This window comes from Aedes aegypti, chromosome 2 (genome assembly GCF_002204515.2).
Source record: "Aedes aegypti strain LVP_AGWG chromosome 2, AaegL5.0 Primary Assembly, whole genome shotgun sequence".
Classification (NCBI taxonomy): domain Eukaryota; kingdom Metazoa; phylum Arthropoda; class Insecta; order Diptera; family Culicidae; genus Aedes; species Aedes aegypti.
The window spans coordinates 182,522,525-182,543,851 of record NC_035108.1 but is presented as its reverse complement, the minus strand read 5'-3'; the positions used below and the strand labels follow the sequence as shown (position 1 = coordinate 182,543,851).

General features: G+C 38.5%; 1 protein-coding gene across 2 annotated transcripts in view; it reads right to left on the bottom strand.

Annotated features, from left to right (window-relative positions):
* LOC5573277 (multidrug resistance protein homolog 49) overlaps positions 1-20,845 on the bottom strand; it is an 84,296-nt gene extending 63,451 nt beyond the window's left edge. Inside the window, exon 1 of one of the 2 annotated variants that reach the window (XM_021843341.1) lies at positions 20,827-20,845. The gene's annotated coding sequence lies outside the window, so the exon portion shown is untranslated. Of the gene's footprint in view, positions 1-20,441; positions 20,797-20,826 lie in introns of those variants that run through there. The other variant, XM_021843340.1, reaches the window with a different exon arrangement.
* Between the last annotated feature and the right edge of the window lie 482 nt (positions 20,846-21,327).

The following is a 21,327-nucleotide window of genomic DNA, read 5'->3' as shown; positions in this document are numbered from 1 at the left end:
TTTTACGTCATTATACAGGTGTCTAGATGGTCTGCATGATACGGTCAAACACGCGCGATCCGGGAGCAAGGATGGAAAAAATCGCCTCTAGCGACTAACAACATAGTATTTGAATGGTCTAAGAGGGCCGTTGCTCTTGGAGAAGCATGATTTGAACAGCTCATCACACGCGCTTACTAAGGATAAATGGAGCATCCGATGCACTGTTTGTCGCGGAACAAACCGTTTGTCGGATGTTGTAACAAGTCGCGATTAACATGAATCACAACGCGTTCACGGCATAATTTTTCACTCAAACCATACCCGATTGACATTCGAATCTTAAATGGCATACCAGAAGGCAGATCGCGGAATACAAACGTAAAAATCCCCCAAAAGTTATGACTTTGGTTAGCGAACAATTGATCGTGACCACACATGCCGAGCGGAGAAGGATAGCGGCTATTAAGGGGGTCCCTAACAGCGATGATCCATCAATACAAACAGCAAGTGGAATGTGAAGGAGAGGGTTCTGGACCTATCAGTAAACGGCTAGGGTTCCCGACAAGAAAGTGAAAACGTTGTGGGCATGTCATCATCAAGTTTGTTAAGAGCAAAAGCAATATCAACAAGGACTTGAAAACTTGGCAAGGGAAAAGGCGAAAAAGACACTAAGTCGTGCCAGACTGATGTGTTTTTCTTTACAGGTTACGAGAATACATCAGATGATATAATTATATACGCGCTGCGAAAGAGGGGATCTTTCGAGGATAAATAGGTGCGTGGCGAAAAAACGCATGTTTTTTTAAATAAAAGTGATCTATGCGGCCGTCCTCCAGAGCGCAAAAGCTGACACGAGCCAAGTGCGGTCAAGAGGACATGACAACAGTCGAGAGACCAACGGGGCAATCCGAGCCAGGCAGCAGGGATTGAATCCTGAAAAAATGAGAGAATCTCTCACGTATCGCTCTCAGTAACTATCATAACATGCTGCACATTATGAGAGACTGTTTATCGTATACTGCTACAACTTTGATCAGATTGGGGGGATAGTAGTGCATGATAGTGCAAAACTGTTGTGGTTTTGTGAAGAAGCGTACTGTTGCTAATCGATTGTGCTCTGTTGATCCATCGATATGATTTGAACTCACTAGTATGCATCAGAGTTTATGAATGGAGAGTTGCGCGAAGAGTGATACCAAATCTACCTATCGAACTGTCAAACCGTCTACCTATCGAGCAGACCAGCAAAACAGATAGGGGCTGTTTTCGAAGACGAAGAAGAACAACCATTCAAAGAAGTCTCTTCGCGCAACTCTCCATTCATAGACTCTGGTATGCATGTATCACAAAATTAATTGATCAAATACCAAAAAACACCGAAGAACGTCTGGTTACCATTCAACTAAATTTGCACGCAAACAACGAACTCATCTGTAATTAGCAACCATCATCGTTGAACGCTGTCAGTGTCATTGATTTTTATCCACACGACATCTCTATCTGACGAACTCAACTAAAAACTGTACGGAAAAATAGGAAGATTTAAAATATGGAACGAAATTGTTGCAAATGCAAAACGGAGTATCTGGATAGTGATGCTACTGTTGTTTGTGAAGGCTTTTGTGCTGGTATTCGTCGTTTTCATGTAAGATGTGTTGGTCTCTCTGATGACGAAGGAGATATTTGTTTGCATCGCAACATAATATGGATGTGTGACGACTGTTGTGAACTACTGGAAAATATGAAATTTCGTGAAACCGTCAATGCTGTTCGTTCGATTGGTTGCCCAATTAGGGAGGAAGTCGACAACCTGAAAACTGAAGTGAAGAAAATGAGCGAAACCCTCGATAGTTTGGTCGCAAAAGTTCCGGTAATGCCAAGTATAGATCGTTCTGCTACCACTTCTAAAAGTCCTACGAATGTTCCTCGACAATTATCCCCTAGCTCTTCACCACCGTTAACGTCTACAAGAATAGCATCTTCATCGTCCGCTTGTACGAGTGCCACTACACTCAAATTGCATGTATCGAACATCGCCAATGATGTAACTGAGAATGAAGTTAAACAGATGATTGTCGATGCCATCGGAGTAAGGGAGATCATTAGTATAAAATGCTTGAAGCCAGCATGGAAGGATGTAACTACTATGGATTTCATCTCATTCAAAGTTGTAATTTCGAACTGCCATCGATTGAACGCACTGGATTCTTCGAGATGGCCAAAGGAAATCAAATGTCGGGAGCTCATAGACCTTCCAAACATAACATGGAGACCTGCTAGTTGATAGATTATTTAATTATTTTTTATGCGTGTAATAATATTCATGTTTTTGTTTGCTTTAGCAATTGTTATCATTTCGATGTATAGATGTTCTTTAAGTGTATTGTTGAATGTATTTTTTTGGTTTCTAATTCAAATTTTCAATAAGACAATTAAATGTCAGTTGGAATAAAATGGAATAAATAAATAAATAAATAAATGATAAAACCCCTCTGAACATGCTCCAAGCCTGGGGGACACTATTGCTATTAGAAGTTCGTGGATTGTTTATCGTGCCAGTAAAGAAAAACACCTATCCCAAACGGAAAATAAGCGAGAAAAATGGATTTTATCATCGCTCTCTCTTTGGGGCTCTCGCTCACTGCTTCCATTTATCAGACTTGTTACACCTTGCGATACAATGACGATCGCGGACCGCAACAGATGGGATGTTTTTCTTTGCTTGCTTTGATCGTGCTTCATACTCAAATGAGAGCGAATTCTGCAAGGCCTGCCAGGCAGTGCTTGCGCAGGAATACGAGTTGAAAAGAAGAATGTAAAGGGAAAACCGGAAACGACAACCAAGGAGAATTCTAAACCAAAGTCAGTGTGAAACGTAGGAACTTAGGCGAGGCCTTCGCTATCAAAACGGAGGAGACGAAATACGGCGAGGTTTTGAAGGCGATATGAAGCACGGAGGAGTTATCGCCATTGGGCGCAGATATATGGATCATAAGGTGGAATATGATTGGTTAAATGATCCTCGCCTTAAAGAAATACTCCAAGCAAAACGATGCTGCCTATAAGCAACTAGCACAAAAAGTACTTGGCGACGAGGTTGATATGAGATCCCTGATTGCAGGAGCGACTCTCCAGTGTAAAAATCTGAATGAGATCACCGATGCAGCGAAGGTCTCGGCTATTTTATATATATAGAACACTAGTGGTCCCGGCAAGCTTCGTCTTGCCATCAAGTAGGCTGTTGAAAAACGCTTTTGATCGTCCCATGTAAAATGACAGTTTCGTTTGCGCTCGTTTTTTTAACTTTCCCGGTGAATATTCTGGGATATTTATACCCACAAACACGTCGGAAGTCTTGACGAACAAAACTGAGAAATAATCATTCAGACCCGTTGGCCTGTTCGTAAGCCATTTCGTGACATACAAACACCATTCCATTTTTATTTATATAGATAGATTTGCACTTCTTGTAAAGCTAGAAACTTTCACCTGATTCGGCTATATGGGGTGCTAATGTGGTTTAGGCTCTGTGGTTCTCACTCAGACCGTTAAAGATACACGTCTCGAGCGTGATACAAAGACAAAAAGGAAAAACTACTCTGTACCATGCCACCTTTTTTTTTGGCTTGGGCTATAAGTCCGATGAACCCCCCCTACGTGACGCTAAAACAACTCGGCCTAGTCCCCGACGAAGAATCTAGCCTACTCCGATCGCGGCTCGACGCCCTCTGATTTTCTAGCCATTTTTGTTCACCGCGTGCCACGTGTCACGAAAATGTTGACACATTTTCTACACAATGTTGTCAGGGTCTCCGTCGCTGCTTCCAAACATTTCGTTCCGCACTTTCGCGAATCCTGGGCAGTCAAAAACTACATGTTGCGGTGTCTCCTCAGTTGTTGGGCAATCTGAACAGTGTGGCGACTGTATGCCTGAATCTATGGATATACTTTCTGAAACAGCCATGACCTAATGGGAACTGTGTTCACCTCTCCATGCTTCCTATTCATTCACGTCGACAGGGTAGGGATGCGCCTTTCTCCGCGCAGTCCCACTCGTGCTGCCACCTCACCATAGATCTGACCAGCTTCTGACCAGCGTTCCTGGCGTCTCTTCGTTGGTAGCACTCCTTGGGCCAAAGTGATTATACCGGCTATGACGTATACATCATCTGATATAGTTCTCTCGCAACACGCACTGTCATCAACCGAAACGCTCTGTTCAGCTTTTCGCAATTTCGTAGCTGTTAAATTTTTTTCGCAATCAACGTAGCTGTTAAAATTCAGCCGATCGTCGATCATTACTTCCAGGTGCTTCAATACGCGCTCCGGTGCAATCGCATGCCTTCCGACGTTGATCTTTATCTGCAGCAAATAACAGTGTAACATCAACGTAGCCTGACATTCAAACAAATTTTCAGGCCAGCCATGTTGTATGCTGTACCAATATGGACTAGCTGTTGTAATACTAGGAAGAAAGCTCTGCAGAGAATTCAAACTAAAATATTGAAAATGACTCTGAAGCTTCCTCCCTGGTACATGATTACTTAGAATATCCAATGTTGAAACATTGGAACAAATGTTAAATAAAATAAATAATAATTTTAGGCAAAAATCGTTACAATCTTCTATTGCCACGATTAATGCGTTATATGTTTAGGTTAAGTTAGGTTAAGAAAATTGAAAACGTGTTTTTTTTCTCTCTTATATGCAGGTGAAATCAACTCATGTTGTTGTTGTTGTTTGAGAGGGACTTTAACCCGAAGGTCATTCGTCCCTAAAATCAACTCATCTGTAAAAAATCTGAACTGCTACAATGTGCTGTAATGTGTTGTTAAAAAAATGTTAATAAAATCTGAAATTTGTTTTCCCAAATTAGGATGATAGTGTTGTGTAATAACACAGAACACCTTGATATAAGAAATGAATGTAATGTTTGGAATGATACTACATAAAAAGGAAGGGCCATAGGTCGTGGAAATGCAATGGTCCCGGCTAAAGTAAATTGTGCAGAAAATGCAAATCGTTAAGTGCCTAATATATGTCGACAGAGCAGTCAATGAACACTTAAGGGGTGAACCCAAATGTTCGGGCATCAAATTTTCGCGTTTTGATATTTAAGCTGAGAATGTAAAGTACCTAAGGTATTTCTATAGTAAAATGATGAGGAAATGTAAGAAACCTCATTAACTTTTTTAATCATTGTAAATTGATCTCTTTCGCATTTTGTATTCCCTGTTTCTTTTTGAAACTGTTGCATAGAAAAGCAAATAATGATGAATATATAAAGAAAATTTTGAAGTAAATTATGTGAAATTGCTGCTGAAATAAAAAGCGGAGAATCAGGCTCTGATCTGGTAGGACGTAACGCCAAAAATAAGAGGAAGTATATGAGATGATTTCAAATCACTTAAATCTGAAAAATCTTAAAATTCAAGCCATCATACGACAACAGCAAAAGAGGTTCCAAAAACAATCATTTTGGAGCCCTTTGGAACCTGACACCGAGTGTCCGAAAAAGGTCAGAACCACACTTATGACACGATATTTGATCGCATCTGAGTAGAAAATCATGCATTTTGAGCAGTTGAAAGGTATCAGTGCTGGTTGTGCTACTATTCTCCAAATATCCGTTCTCCGAATGTCGTTTATCCGAACGCTAGATCCCTGAATTCCAGTTCCCCGAATAGCTTACTTCCCCGAAAAGCCTTTGGCGCTTATAATTGTCATAACTTTATACATTTCAGGATGGTGCAGGCCCGGATTTGGGGGGGGGGGGGGGTGCTAGGAAATGCCCCGGGCCCCCCGATTAAGGGGGGGGGTGCTAGGAAATGCCCCGGGCCCCCCGATTAAGGGGGCCCTCCAAGGAACCAAAATTAAGAACAAAAAACATTTCGAAATACCTTCCAATATTGTCTCTTTAGACATTTATACATATGACTAAAACGTTTCAGCCAACTTTCCAATATTAAAGTAAATTGTTTTCCTTCGCCTATTATCTGAATCTCACAGTATGATTTGATCAATAAATATATTTTAGGAAAATGAGAATGTTAAGCCAAAATCTTCAAAATTCTTCTATAATGAGTTTAAACAAAAAAATGGAATTTAAATTGCGCTCAACGTTTTTACATGATCTTAAAAAAATACTGCTAAACCTGTAAATCACTGTTCAATTAAAAGAGTTTATTGGGTTCCTACCAGAACTTTAAAATTTAAACATATTTGCAATTCTATCAGAAACTTGAGGTTTAAGAGAAATTCTTTTGTGAAGCAGTAGTCAGTATTTTCAAATATCTATTCTATTTTGTATGCCATAGTTGATGAAGTTTTCTTTGAATTCTGTATAAGCTTAGCTTTGCTTCAGTAATGGCTTAGCTTTGAATATAATTCATAGAATGTACATAAGATGTTCATTCAAAATGTTAATGTTAATTTGAAATTTGATTCATGGAATATTGATCAAATTCTTTTCAAGAGTTTGGAAAATATTAAAATGAATTGTGGGCTTCGTAGCCGTGCGGTTAGCGGCGTCAGTCGTTTAGGAGTGTGAGTTCGATTCCCGCCCCAGTCGGAGAAAACTTTTCGTCAAACGAAAAATTCTTCACTAGTCCATTGGTCGTTCCGTGTGTCCGTTGTCTGATGTTAGTCATGTTCAGTCTGTGCAACATATGGCTGAAGATGGTGTAAGTTGTCTTTTAAATACTATTTTGAAAACAATGCCAGAAAATTTAAATTGGAATGTTTTTGATTTGATTTGATATTTAGAAATAGGCATGCTTTTGCAAATTTTTTCTCCTAGATGAAAAGCGAAATTTGGTAGCAGTTTATACTTATCGTAAATTGATTGTTTTCAAAATATCTGAGTATCAAAATATGGACAAAAGGGAGAGTTAACTGTATATTATTTTATATTTTTGATGGGCATTAGACTTCCCTCATTGATTTGGCGAATCTATGACAAAAGTTCGAGAGACAAAAGGTCGAAAGATAAAAGGTCGAAAAGACAAAAGGTCGAAGAACAAAAAGAAGTGACAACAGGTCGAAAATCTATTTTTAAAGAAGTAAAAATTTCTCACCAAGCAAATTGTATTCGTTCTTCTGTCCTTTCGACGTTTTGTCTTTCAATTTTTTGTCCATAAACCTTCTGTATCTGTATTATAGGTTTTTGTTGAATTCTGCAATTTATCGTTGAACTTGTTAAGGTGAAACTCCTTTGAATCCACTAATAACTGTATAAAAGTAGTGGTACACAAAAAATATTCTCTTAGTTTTTGGTAATAGTGAAATTATGATTAATAAGACGTTGTTGCCAGTAATCGCTACTTAAATTTGAGTCTTTTCATCTTCGACTAAATAAGATTGCTTGATGTCGTACGTAACCATCAACGTATCTGACAGCCCTGCAAGCGAGCTGCCGGCGTAAAATTAGAAAAATAAAAAAGCGAAATGCTGTGATCAAGTGAATGTTTTTAGCACGATTTGGTGAAATTATAAGTTGTTTTCATCAGAAATCAACCAGTAATTGTTCTTTAATTAACTAGTAGTGAAAGTAAACTGTGTTGGAGGTTTTACGTTTAGCGAAAGTGGTGAAATTCGGCGAAAAGTGTTCTTCGTTCGCAGGCGGATAAGTGTAAACAATTGTAGCAAAATTAAACGTCCGTGTTGAAAATTAGCACGGTTCATGAAATTTCCACCAGCTACTAGTGTGAAAACTACGGAAATCGTAAGGTAATAGTGTTCTGATGTCACGTTAGCAATTTGGGAGTGAACTTAGTGTAGGTAAGTGAAATATTTTGAGAAATAATGTGGACTTCAAGAAATGTGTTTGTATATGTGAGGAAGCCATTTTCACTGCCATGACAGGGATTCCTTCCTATATGTCCTTAAACAATTAATCTTAACTGCTTTCATGCTATTTACTGAAAACCTGAAAATTTTCTTTGCCAACAGTGCTATTTTTGTACTCGTTTATGCAACCACAATTAATGCCCAAGTATGTCAAGAAAATTTACAAAATACAAGGATCCTATACCGGACAGGAAATCCAGACATTTATGGACAAACATTTGAAAAGAGCCCAAGAGGTCTTGAGCCTTTTTTCAGAAACTTTGCCGTTGAGCCCTTTTTAGTCAGCCTACGCAAATTAACACCACTATCTGAAAGACTAGTGTTGGCTTTTCTGATAGTGGTATTGGTGAGCGTGATCGAGTTGAATTGGGCTCAACGGCGTCTTGCAAAGCCAATGTTTACCAATGTCGATGTGCCCTTTTGAAATGTTTGAAAATAGCTTTGCTTTATATCTGGGGACATTACCACAAAAAAAACAGGAAGGCTTTTGGTTTACTTGGAGTATAATAACTGAGAACAAAACACGAAAATATATAAAGGTAATGTTGTGTAATAAACGGTTTCAACTTTTGATAACATCTGTAATAATCTAAAATCAATTTACCTGTATGTTCATAACTTATACTGATCTGATTTAATGAACACAACAATCCTATGAATGAATACAATAACCTGTTGCATGATTTTTACCTTAGCCGTAACTCTCCCCATCTAATGCACATCGCTAATGAAAATCGCACTAGAGGAAGATCCTATCAGCCCATCACGATAAATGATTTTCCAGATGCACGGCAATTGAATTAAAACAGTTTGATAAACAGTGTGATCAACTACAGCTCGCTAAACATTACTAGAAAAAAAATTCTCATCGGAAGTTTCCCCTCAATATTTGCGTGATATGAAACTTTACTCTCAGCATCTATCGACAACAAAAACAACAATAAGCTTGGGTTACACGATTCAGCAAAGTAGTGCAAATTATCCTACGGTGCATACGAACAATAATGCGAAAATCGCATTAGAAAAAAATCACCCCCCTCAGCCAATTATGCAAATTAACGCCCTACTTTGCTGCACTGATATCAAACATATTCGATATACCTAATTGAGAAGCAATAAGTTCACGATTATGTTTACTGGTTCACGAAAAGAAACAAGCGAATAATAAAAACTATACGCGCAATGTGACTCAGTTTAGGACAATCGTCAATATACGAGAATGATGCGACTAATTTGTTTCGCTAATTTCATCCAGTGAATTTTACCTGATCTATCTAGGATAAACAAAAACAAGTTTAGTACGTTTCTTCTGTCAAGATTTAATATTCTCAATCTATCGTATTAACCTGTAAAGATCAGTAGCATGTGTTCAGACACCATTCTCAATTATGCAACCATTAAACTGCAGTTATTTCATACGTGCGCTTCCAATTAATGGTTAACTTGACATGCAAAGTCTTATTACTCAATCCAATTTTCAGCCAGTGATTTATTTGATAAGATTATTAGATTCAGCTTTGTTGAGATGTAATTTATTATTACAAAGAACATCAGCACGAATGCTTCTAACAATGGTTACGTATGTATACTAATATGTTTTAATTTTATAGTTACTCTTGAAAACTATCGCACTATGGCATGTGAATGAGCCATTAATTAATTGACAATACATATATGAAAAAGATTTATATAATGAGATAACAAAAACAGATTAATGGGAATTATCAGAAAACCAGGCTGCTCTTGCACAATCAGTTGGAGTAAAATTCTTATTACATTTTGCCAAAGGTCATCAAAATATCATTTTTGCTATTCCGTTGCTTATTAGCCTACTTTTCATCAATTAAATGAGCAACATAATGGCCTACTTTTCCTAACAAAAGAAACAGAACTAAAAAGTGCTACTTTTCAGCACTGTTTTGGGTGCTGAAAAGTAACACTTTTCAGCACTCTTTTGATAATCGCCAACTAAATATCTGAATGGCTTTTACAGCCATCCTTCGAATGGTTTTGTATTTACCAATGACAAGCAACTTGCCCTACATCCATGGGACGATCCGAATCCCACTCGTGTGGCGTTTCTGTTTCGGCACGGGTCGTCTAGCAAGACGAAGATGAGGTAGTAGAGTTATCTAGTTCATAGCCTCCCAAACATGAATTTCGCGACCCCTTACCGTCTCACCAGTTATCTTCTTCTATATAAATAAAAATGGAATGGTGTTTGTATGTCACGAAATGGCTTACGAACGGGTCAACGGATTTGAATGATTCTTTCTCAGTTTTGTTCGTCGGGGGTTCCGACGTGTTCGTCTGTATAAAAATCCCAGGATATTCACCGGGAAAGTTGAAAAAATGAGCGCGAACGATACTGTCATTTTATAAGGGACGATCAAAAGCGTTTTTCAACAGCCTACTTGATGGCAAGACGAAGTTTGCCGGGACCACTAGTTATCGATAAAACGAGTGAGGTGACGAGAGGTCGGGGGGTCACGAAAGCCAAGTTTGAAAAACGATGATCTAGTTAATTCCAAAAAAATCCGATGCGTGCAGACAACTTAGCAAATGAATAGTGAGTGTACAATTTGGTATAAAATTGCAATCAGCATCTTACCTGGGTTGTCCTCGAATATCTTGACCACCTCCACGCTTCTATCTATAAAGCGTGAAAATGTGTGACAGTCATGTAGTACGTATATGTATCACAGCCTACCTGATTGAAAACTATTGAGCCTGTACGACGCATGGATGGCCACGTGGGTTATTCTGAAATATGATTGTGATCCTAGATACAACTCGATTAAACGGTTTTTTCGTAATAGCAAAAAATGTTGTATGCAACTCGTTGCAAAACTCGATTTTTTCAGCACTCGTCGTATTTATCCAACTCGGCGAGCCTCGTTGGATAAATGTACGACTCGTGCTGAAAAACTCATCATTTTGCAACTTGTTGCATAAATAACTATTTTATAGTTAAGTCATCATGTGTATCAACTTATTGCCTCATAAAAGAATTTTCAATCATGCGGTACACCGAGAATTTAGCTAACGGCAACACCTTTCTGAATAGTTCGGAGCACCTATCGGCAGAAAAATACATTCATTAAGCGGTTGAGGACTTAAAACACACATTCCGCGGAATTCTACGGAACTCATACAAGCGGAGTTTTTATTTTACAATTTCGTTTCGTTTCGCTAAATTGTTTAAAAAAATTCCACGGAAAATTGGACATATACGAAAGAAAACGGTATTTCAAGTTCAGTTTCGAACAAAAAAGCATAGCGCACGCCTCTAATCCTATGTAGTACCTATATTCGCAATATTTTCACGGGATGATAGTGCCTAATGTTCTTGTTTTACTCAGGTGATCATCGGATGCCAATTAGAATAAAGTGTGGCAAAGAGTTTCATTTTAAGATTTCTAACTCAATTCAAAACAAAACTTATAATTGTCATGGTTGTCCGAATGCTATTCAAGTAAAAAAATCACCTCAAATATCATAGAAATTGTTTGAGCTTTGGAAAAGTTATAGCCATTTGTTGTTTTTGACGTGAATATTGTAATTTTTGGTCAAACTTTCGTAGCAATAAACCAAATGATTTTTTTTAAATATTTTATGTGAGAGCGTTACTAGGCCTATTATAAGCATGCTTTGAGGTGTATTAGTTTTTGCATAAATGGTTGGAAACAATTTTTGGTAAACGAAAACAAAGTGTGCGGGTGAAAAAAAAAGAATCGACGCGTCAGTAGTGTTTGATCCGTTGAATCTGTTGCATGCTCCTTTGTGGGCGAGCGACAGAATCCGGAAGAAAAAAAAACGAAAATATAGTGTGCGGGTGAAAAAAACGATCGACGCGTCAGTAGTTTTTGGTCCGTTGAATCTGTTGCATGCTCCTTTGTGGGCGAGCGACGAAATTCGGATCGTGTCCGGTTCGCATAGTAACCGCACTATCGGTATCGATCATCCGTGTATATGTTCACGTATTCATTTAAAATTATATCTTTATCGTTTACCAAAAACAAATCCTTTCCCATATCCAAACCCCAGTGTTTTCTTGTGGAAGTGCAGAGGACTCCTCGTCTTCCATAAAGCAAGTAACACGTCAACATTTCCTTCCCATCCCAAAATTGACCTGCATTCGGACGCAGCCGGCGCCAGTATTGTTTGTTATAATAATGAGAGCACCAGTACTTACACATTGAAGATGCTACTGATCCTTAGTAGCATCTGTTGGTTCCCTGTGTAAGTACAGCTGTTCTTGCAATAACGGAGTGGAGTAGCAACTGCGGGCGGTCAATCATGCTCAGAAAAAAAAAGAAATCAATAAACAGAAAGATAAATTGTCTGAACGAACGTGGATGAACTATTCAATCTAACTTGCAGTTCCTCAATGCTACCCAAGTAACACACATGTTGTAATTAAGGCATGTAAACTGATATATAACCAAATTTGGTCATATAAGAGTTCATCTGTTTCCAAAATTTTCAAATAATTTTTAAAATACTTTCGAGGATCAGAATTGAACTTATCGTCAGTTTTAAACCAAAAATCTCAAAGCACCAATTCTCCCATAAATCGTCCAGAAATTCCTTCACAGAATTTTGAATGAGATAATTTCTCTAGTTTTTGCTCAAGAAAGCTAGTGAAAATACCTCCAGTAATTTTCACATGGGTTACTCTATAAATTTTCATTTCTCAAGATTTTTACATTTATCCTTCCAGTAATTTACAGAGTGATTTCTCCAAGAAATAATCCATAGTTTTTTCAGGGATCTTCCAGGAAATTTATTTGTTACTCCTGCAGCAATATCTCTTGGAATTAATTACTCTTGCAGTTCTTCCAAGTTTATCTCGATTGATTTCTCAAGTATAATTTAATTGATTCTTTTAAATTTGATTTAATTTGATACTGCAGCTAACACTACAACAATTATTCCAGTAATTCCTTCTTTATTCTCCTTTTTTTACTTCTTCCTGACGTTATGTTCCAACTGGAACAGAGCCTGCTTCTCAGCTTGGACACTTGTGCTCCTTATCGCATTCTTTCAAACCACAAAGCATAATAAAAATAATCTGAAACCATTATTTTATGTTTTATGGTAGTTATTGACAAAATATCACCACATCACGATTTTTAAATACATTGTTAGGCATTTCTATATATTAAATTCCGTGAAGAAATTACCTAAGATTTGTCAAAAAATGGGCCTTTTCGCAAACTGTCTAGCTAGCTGGCGTACGCATGGGCGTAGCCAAAGGGAACAGGGGATGGCCGTTGGCCCCTCTCCCTCCTGGCAAATGGGATGGTACAAAAGGGAATATTCTGTTTGAATTAAACAAAAATAGTTTTCAGCACTCATGTTTATGTAACATTGCATCCTGGAAAACTTTTTAAATAATTTTTGGCGTCCAACAATCAGACTGTCACCAAGATCATTCGAAGGTTTTATCGCATTAAATTTTGTGAGAAATTTGCTAAAAATCTGTTATGAAATTCAAAAGGGGTTTGTCTATCTTGTTATCTTGAAATGAATTCATCCAGGAGTTCTCCAAAGAATTCTTCCTGAAATACGATAAGGAATAACTCCACATATATGCCAAACATTTCTCTGGGATTTCTCATCATGTGTTATATATATTTCAAGTAATTTCTTCATAATACATTCCAATAAATTATGTCAGAGATAGATCCTGGTAGTAGCTCGAATTTTTCCACCGGATCCTCAGCAATATTTCAAGATATTTTTTTAAAGAAGATAATCCTTGTTTTTATCTGAATTTAATTAAAGAATTTCTCACAAGGTACCTCTATAAATGTATCTATGGAATCCTGACAAAAATGTTTTTTTTTCTGCGCAGATACATGGAACTGCAACCTGAATTGTTTCAGTTATTCTTTCAAACAACATTCTGAGAAGTTTGTAGGAATTTCTACAAGTATAAGTCTAAATGTTTTTTTTAGGAAAGTTCTTCAACTTGATCGGAAATTACACCTATAATTGATTATGGGAATTACAATTTTTCTAAAATTGTTTACTTTTGTTCTTAGTAAAATTCGCTTAATGTTTTTCTTTAGACATGTTCGATAATCCTTCAAGATATTTTTATAAATTAATCCTGATATCTCTCTCGGAATTTTGCATTTAATGACTCAACCAAGTCCTTCAACAACTCCAAGTTTTTGTGATAAAAAATATTTGTTTTAAAGACATTTTATTAGAGTGGCAGAAAAAACATATCTGTAATTTTTTAATATAATATACAATTTTATTTTGTCTTTTGAATGCCATCAAAAGATATTTTTTATGTTTGCCCCAATCAAAGATATTCTCAATCAAAGTAGGCATGTTTTTGAGAGAAAAATAACAATAATTCCCAAACGGAAGGAGATAACGAGTTTCTTCACTTATCAAATTACGCATTTTTTAAAGCTGAATTTGAGCTGAAATTGAATGGTCTACAACTTTGCTGAAGAATGTACACTACCCACCATAAGTATGGAATCGCGTATTGCAACACTCATACTGAATATTGCAGCACCTTTAAAAGTTTAGCATCACCTAAAATGAATATTATCTCGTGATTCTGAAGTGCTAGATCGATGTATTTTTGAGGTCATCCTAAAAAATACGTCTTTGAGCCCCTGCGATTTCTAATTTGTGTTGAAAAAACTTTTATCACTAGATTCTGGGTGATGCTAAACTTAAAAGTGCTGCAATTCTCAGTATTGCAACGATTCCATACTTATGGTGGGTAGTGTATAACATAATTTCTACAAATAAGAAAGTTAGTTACACAATTTCTTCGAAAATGTGGTCCACCCTTATTTTCAATAACACCATACAAAGGACCTTACTATTACAAACAACTTTGTAGAAGACCGTTTTTGTCTAATGTTTCATTCTAAAGCTCAAAATGCATCTTTCCGCGTAAAACTGATTCCTGGACAACAGTGTTGACCAGACTCATTTCCCCGAAATTCGAATTGTGAAGCCATGAACTGTTATAACTGTGCGTTGTATTCCTGAGATGGAGGGGGAGGTGGTTGGGCTTGAGTGTTGCACATGGGATCCGACAGTTTCGATCTCGGTGGGCCGCAATTCAAGTTTCGGTGAAATGATTCGCACTCACTCACTCACTGATCGATTGATCGATTTTGTGTGCAGTACTCAAGCTTAACCATCTGCTTTCTATCTTAGGAGGATAGAGCATGGTTGTAGTAGTTCGTGGCTTCGTAGTTCGGAAAATGTAATTTTTGGGGAAATGAGTCTGAACAACACTGAGTGCAGTGTACTATGCGCCTGGTCTTGGGTTGATCCAAATTTTAAGGATTCTTCAGGAATCTGGTGAGATTTCACTATAGATATTGCACTGAATTGTCAGGAATTATTTCTAGGAACACTCACAGAAATTCATACATAAACATCTACAGAGTTGGGTGTAGAAATTGTGTAGGAATGATGTCACTTCTTGTTGAACTATGGGTAGGACAATTTTTGACTGTACTACCCAGGTATTTCTGGATATGTCCTATTTGTCCTACCCACTTCTCGCGCCACTGATTTTGGGAGTAATAATTTCCAGAAAATATATCAGAATGATTCCTGCAACAATTTCTTCAGGCATTACTTTAGGATTCCCTCAGAGATTTTTCGAAGAATTTACAAGAAATACACAGGCGTTATGCTTTGATTTCTCCCAGGTATGAGTTCCCTTGATTATTTTTGCAGAATTCTTCCAGGAAGTACTAATACTTCAGCGATTATGTCACGACTGAATGTCTTTAAGAACCATACCGAAATATTGTTTTCTGCAAAACAAAGGAAATTTCTCAAGATATTACTACATAGATTCCATAAATTTATGCAAAGGATGTTTGAGGAAAAATCCTTGAAGGATTTCCGGAAAGAATTTCTCAAATATTACTTACAAGGGAAGATCACGATGGTGTTACACGGGGTTTTCAACCGGACTATTTTTGTTAGATTCTACATGTCGAAATATGAAAAACCCCAAAGCCTTTCGGGTGATGGATCAGTGGTGTAGCCAGAAAGGGCTCTGAAAGGGGTAATTTTGTACGAATATTATATTTTTGAGTTGATTTAAAATTTGACAAAAAGATTTTCCTTGGTATTTATTATGATAGTAGCGAACAGAATTAACACTAATGTATGCTTATAATGTATTTTCATGCCATAGGCGTAACTAGAATGGGTTCTCTTTGTCATACTTTTCCAATAAAACCAAGTTGACTTTGGTGTCAATGTTCCGTTCACTTCATAGTTTTCTAATATCTATCATAGAACCTGAGTGAAACTTAATGTTTTTTCAGTAGTGTAGTAAGAAGAGTTTTGAAAGGGGCCAGTTGAATAATGAAGTAGATATGGAGATAGAAATAGTACTGACAAGATATACTGCCAAGAAAATCCTCCGAGGTTATGAATGGGACTGTTTTCCAGATTGCAAATATGTGTAAAATTGCAAAGTGTAGCCAGTAAAGGCATAAATGTAAGCAAATTTTGGTCTATTTTTTATCAGAATATTTTCTTTTTTTACCGACCTTAATACCCGAACATATCACAAGTTTCTTCCAAAAGCGTTACGTAATTTGAAGATAGAGTAAAACCATTTTACGTTTGTTTGCACTGCGAGTGACGTAAATATTCTGACAATACAACTGTCTCTTATTTTGTTTTCCTTTGATTTTATTATTTTGTTATAACTAAAATTAACAAGCATATAAACAGTATACATTTTTTCCAGAACAGGTAAAAAAATAAAATATGTTAAGTGGTGAAATGTTTGCACATTGGACCCTTGATGGCTACACTACTGCTTCATTTTTTCAATCCCTTTCTAAATGCACTATTGCAAAAAAAAACATGGAATGCACGGAATATCAACACCGAAACAAATTTGGTTTTATTTGAATAATTTGTCAAGAAAAACCCATACTGGTTACGCATATGGCATTGAAAAAATCATTATAAACATACATTAATGTAAATTCTGCTCTCTATTTACCATCACAACAAAGGGATGGTACACAATTTATGTCACGTTAAATTTCAACTTTTTTGACCCCCTTTGACGTTTGTAACGTTTTTTGTATGAGTCCTCCGAATTCTTTGTAAGGCATGTCACGCTTGGCTTGACCGCCCCCCCCCCTCGAAGCGTGACGTAATTTGTGCATGGCCCCAAATACTACCCCAAAAAATCTTTTCGTCAAATTTTCAATTAACTCAATAATATTATATACGCACAAAATTGCCCCTTTCAGAGCATCTCCTGGCTACACAACTGGTCCATCACCCGAAAGGCTTTAGAGTTTTTCATATTTTGACATGTAGAATCTAACAAAGATAGTTCGGTTGGAAAACCCGTGTAACACCATCGTGACCTTCCCTTAATTTAATAATTTAATTTAAAAATATATGTATGTTTTTTACACTGCTGCTAATATGAAATCTTAGGCGTTCATATATAATCGAATGAATCCAAACTTTGGGAGGATGGTATTTACCATAACGGACATCTTTAACGCATTTTTGCATTCACACATGTCTAGTCTATAAAGGCAAAGACAGTAATAAGCTTGAGTTTCGTCGAAATCTTTGAAACTAAGCGTCAAGTAACTTAGCGGTACAGGAATTTTGTTTTATTCAAATATAACATTTGATATTGCAATATATCGATATTTTGAATCAATATATCGGTATTGATACCACAGAGAACAGACATGGAGGCTCGAAAAAAATTTCACCTGACCATGTGTAAAGCTTCGAATCAACCATCAGGTCCGGTGTTATGGAATGTCATGTACGACGAGGTGTTGAGATTAAAATTCCCGTTCCCGGTGGGTGTGGTCATCGTTGGCTTGGCCGACCATATTACGCTGGAGGTCTACGGTGAATCGATCGAAGAAGTGGAATTGACTGCAGCCCACTCGATCGCAATTGTGGAGCTCATCCACTCCAGGAAACTGGAATTGGCTCACCACAAAACTGAGGCGGTTTTTGTCAACAACCGAAAGTCGGTGCAGCAAGCGGTGATCAGTGTAGGCGACCGCACAATCACTTCGAAGCGCTCCGTCAAACACTTGGGGGTGATGATCGACGATAAGCTTACCTTCGGTAGCCACGTTGATTATGCCTGCAAGAGAGCCTCCACAGCTATTGTGGCACTGTCCCGGATGATGTCCAATAGCTCTGCGGTGTACGCCAGTAAGCGTAAACTTCTGGCCAGTGTCGCCTCGTCCATACTGAGGTATGGTGGTCTGGCTTGGGGCACGGCTTTAAGTACCGATAGCTACCGTAGCAAGCTAGAGAGTACTTATAGGCTAATGTGCCTGAGGGTTCCGAGCGCGTACCGTACCGTGTCACACGATGCACTCTGCGTCATCACCGGTATGGTGCCTATTGGTATCCTTATCATGGAAGACATAGAGTGCTTCGAAAGGCGCGGCACAAGAGGCATACGCAGGACTGCCAGACTGGCCTCTATGGTCAAATGGCAGCGTGCGTGGGACAGTTCCACCAAGGGAGTGTGGACTCACAGGTTTATTCCGAGGTTAGATATCTGGGTCAATAGGCGCCATGGGGAACTAACATTCCACCTGACACAGGTCCTTTCGGGCCATGGTTGCTTTAGACAGTATCTACACCGTTTCGGTCATGCGAATTCTCCCGAATGTCCAGTTTGTGCAGGTTTAGAGGAAATGGCGGAACACGTTTTGTTCGTGTGCCCGCGTTTCCGCACAATGCGTGACCACATGTTTGCCACATGCGGTCGGGACACGACTCCGGACAATTTGGTTCAGAGGATGTGTGAAGACGAGTTTGGCTGGAATGCCGTTTCATCGGCTATCACCCACATCGTCTCGGAACTACAAAGGAGGTGGCGAGTGGACTCGAGGAGTGGCTAGTGCATACGCTAAACAACAGGTGGTCCAAGGGTTCGCAATCGGCTACGTAGGTCATACCGGTGCCCTACGGTTGAAATCGACCCTTACAGCGATTGAGTGGCCGCGGGGAGAACATCCTGGTAGCGTTGCTGTCGTGGCGCCGGCCTACTGGGTTGGATACAAGCCTCTGGTTGTTCGGGGCAGGTGGAGGCCCCTTTGTCAGCAATCCCAGCTGGTGCTAGCTGATAGGGCCTGAGCCTTCAGTAGGTCAAATTGCGAAGCCCGCAGTATCAGTTCTTGATACCTGCGGTGCAGCTGGGCGCGGGCGTTGTGGTCGACCCTGCCCGCCTTCAGCGGACAACGGGAGGTGAGGACCACTCGGAAAGCTGGCAATGCGCCAGCATGCTACCTTGGTGGACCCCCATAAGCGTGTCATCGATGTTCGTTGCTGCATGGCTACGCAGCTAACCTGGAGGATGCGATGTGCAATAGCCCCTCTCCGAAGCAATGCCTTCATGGTGGTCCCGGAGAGACGAAGGGTTTGGCGGCAATGGGAATGGTTTAGTGGGTCGGGGGTGTAGTCCTGTTTACTGCTTGCATGTAGTAAATGGTCCCTAACCCCACACTCACGGACCTTGGTCCGGAGTCTGTTGAGCATATTATCCCCCCATTGCTAAGAAGGAAAAAAACATTAAAAACATCAAAAATGCATTAGCACACAAAGCAACGCTAGCGACAAGTGGTAATTTTTGATATCAACACTAGCGCCAAAGAGTAAAAAACGGCAAATTTGTAGCGTTCTCAATCTGACGACAGCGCCGCGTAACAGGAGCATAACGACATACTTTGAAATGACCAGTACAATGCTTTATACACGCTGACGAGAAAAGATGAACGTCTGTTCTCTGTGTTGATACTTTGATTCGATAATCGTATCGGAATATCGAAACCTCTGTAATTAGAAGAGGACGGCATATATTTACCGTAGCGAGTTCTGCTCGTAGTGAACTAACAAAATGCATCAGTGCTCAATCGTCTTTGCCATCCTTTCAATTAGATCTCAATCATACAATAAGCTTGGTAAAAAATGGACGTGTCTATGAATCCAGTAATTATTTTATTACATTCCAATTGAAGAATGTTTAATCACATAGAGACTAATTCGCTACTCGGTTGACATTTACTGTGGCTTATACATTACAATAATTTTATATCTATTTTAATTGACAAACCGCAAATTACTCGCATGGCTGCACTAGAATAAATCTCCCACGAATGAATTTTGAGATAGGTTAGGTACTATGGAAAAGCTACAGTTGTATGAAGTTCAACTGTATTGAATTGAAAGAAACAATTTTCTTTCGATTTACTATGCCTTATGCCTGCTAAACAGCACTGTTATTGGGTAGTAATGGGTTCATCAACCCCAATGTGACCATCTTTTAATCACCATTTAGTGTTTCAATCAAATAGCGTGATTCGAGATCGAAGGCATTTGCGCAGCTCAACAAATTGTGGAATCACTCTGATCTTACTGACAAAATTATAATTTTATTATTCCATTTGATTTACCAAAAGCACCGTTTACTGATATGGCATTATCTCAATAACGAGAAACATATTAACTCATAGTCAGTAGTTGTGATTTATAACATCAAATATTTAGTTGGGTGAACTGCAGTGCGTTCTAGTATAATTGACACTCACCTTAATTAATTATTGCCTTAAAAATACCGATGACTTTCTATTTATCGAAGCATACAAGTAACATATCCAAGGTTGGGGCATAAAGTCACGACATTATTGTTATGAACCTTCTCATTTAATTATTTCACTACTTTCGAAGAACAAACACATAAGTTCTCTAAAATAAATGTTTCTGGTACTGGATGGAAGTTCATTGGACGGTGATTTTTTTTCATTTGCCCCAAATATATACGATCGAATTCGATTAGCAACACTACCGGGCATATTTAAACTTATCCATCAGAGGGTAAGAGTTAAACCAGTAAGTTTATTTTAAGAAACCATTTGCCATAAACAACAACAGTAGGAACACGCGAAAAACGAAAAATCTAAGGTGGAAACTCACGAGCAATTTCGCTGGGTGAAAACCAAAAGTACAAAATCAGCTGTTGACCTCGCGAAATGCCGCATTAGACTGAATCTTGATCGGGGAGAATCAAACACGGTTGTGCAGTTTCAAGTGTAAGGTTAGTAGGTATATTACAGATATATTTGCAGCGATGCGACGGTGACTGGGAGTATTCTCGCCGATACATGCATTTTTCTCTCACACTATTAATATGGGTGACTTTTCTGATTGCATTTTCCGTAGAGTACACACCACATTGGGGGTTGCTCTCCGCTTGGCGCGAATTTCTGAGTTTACGTTCTTGTGAGGAAAACTGCATGTGCTATGGTACCAAACTGAGAATTTGGGAGAGAATTGTTTACAGTCCACAAACTAAGCATGCAAGTGAGCAGAATGCACCACGCGGTCGACAAGAATGTTTTTTTCTTTTATTTTGGTAGGGTGGTGGTAATGATGATGATGCAGCTGATTTAAGTGTGTATTGAAATGAACAGGTGG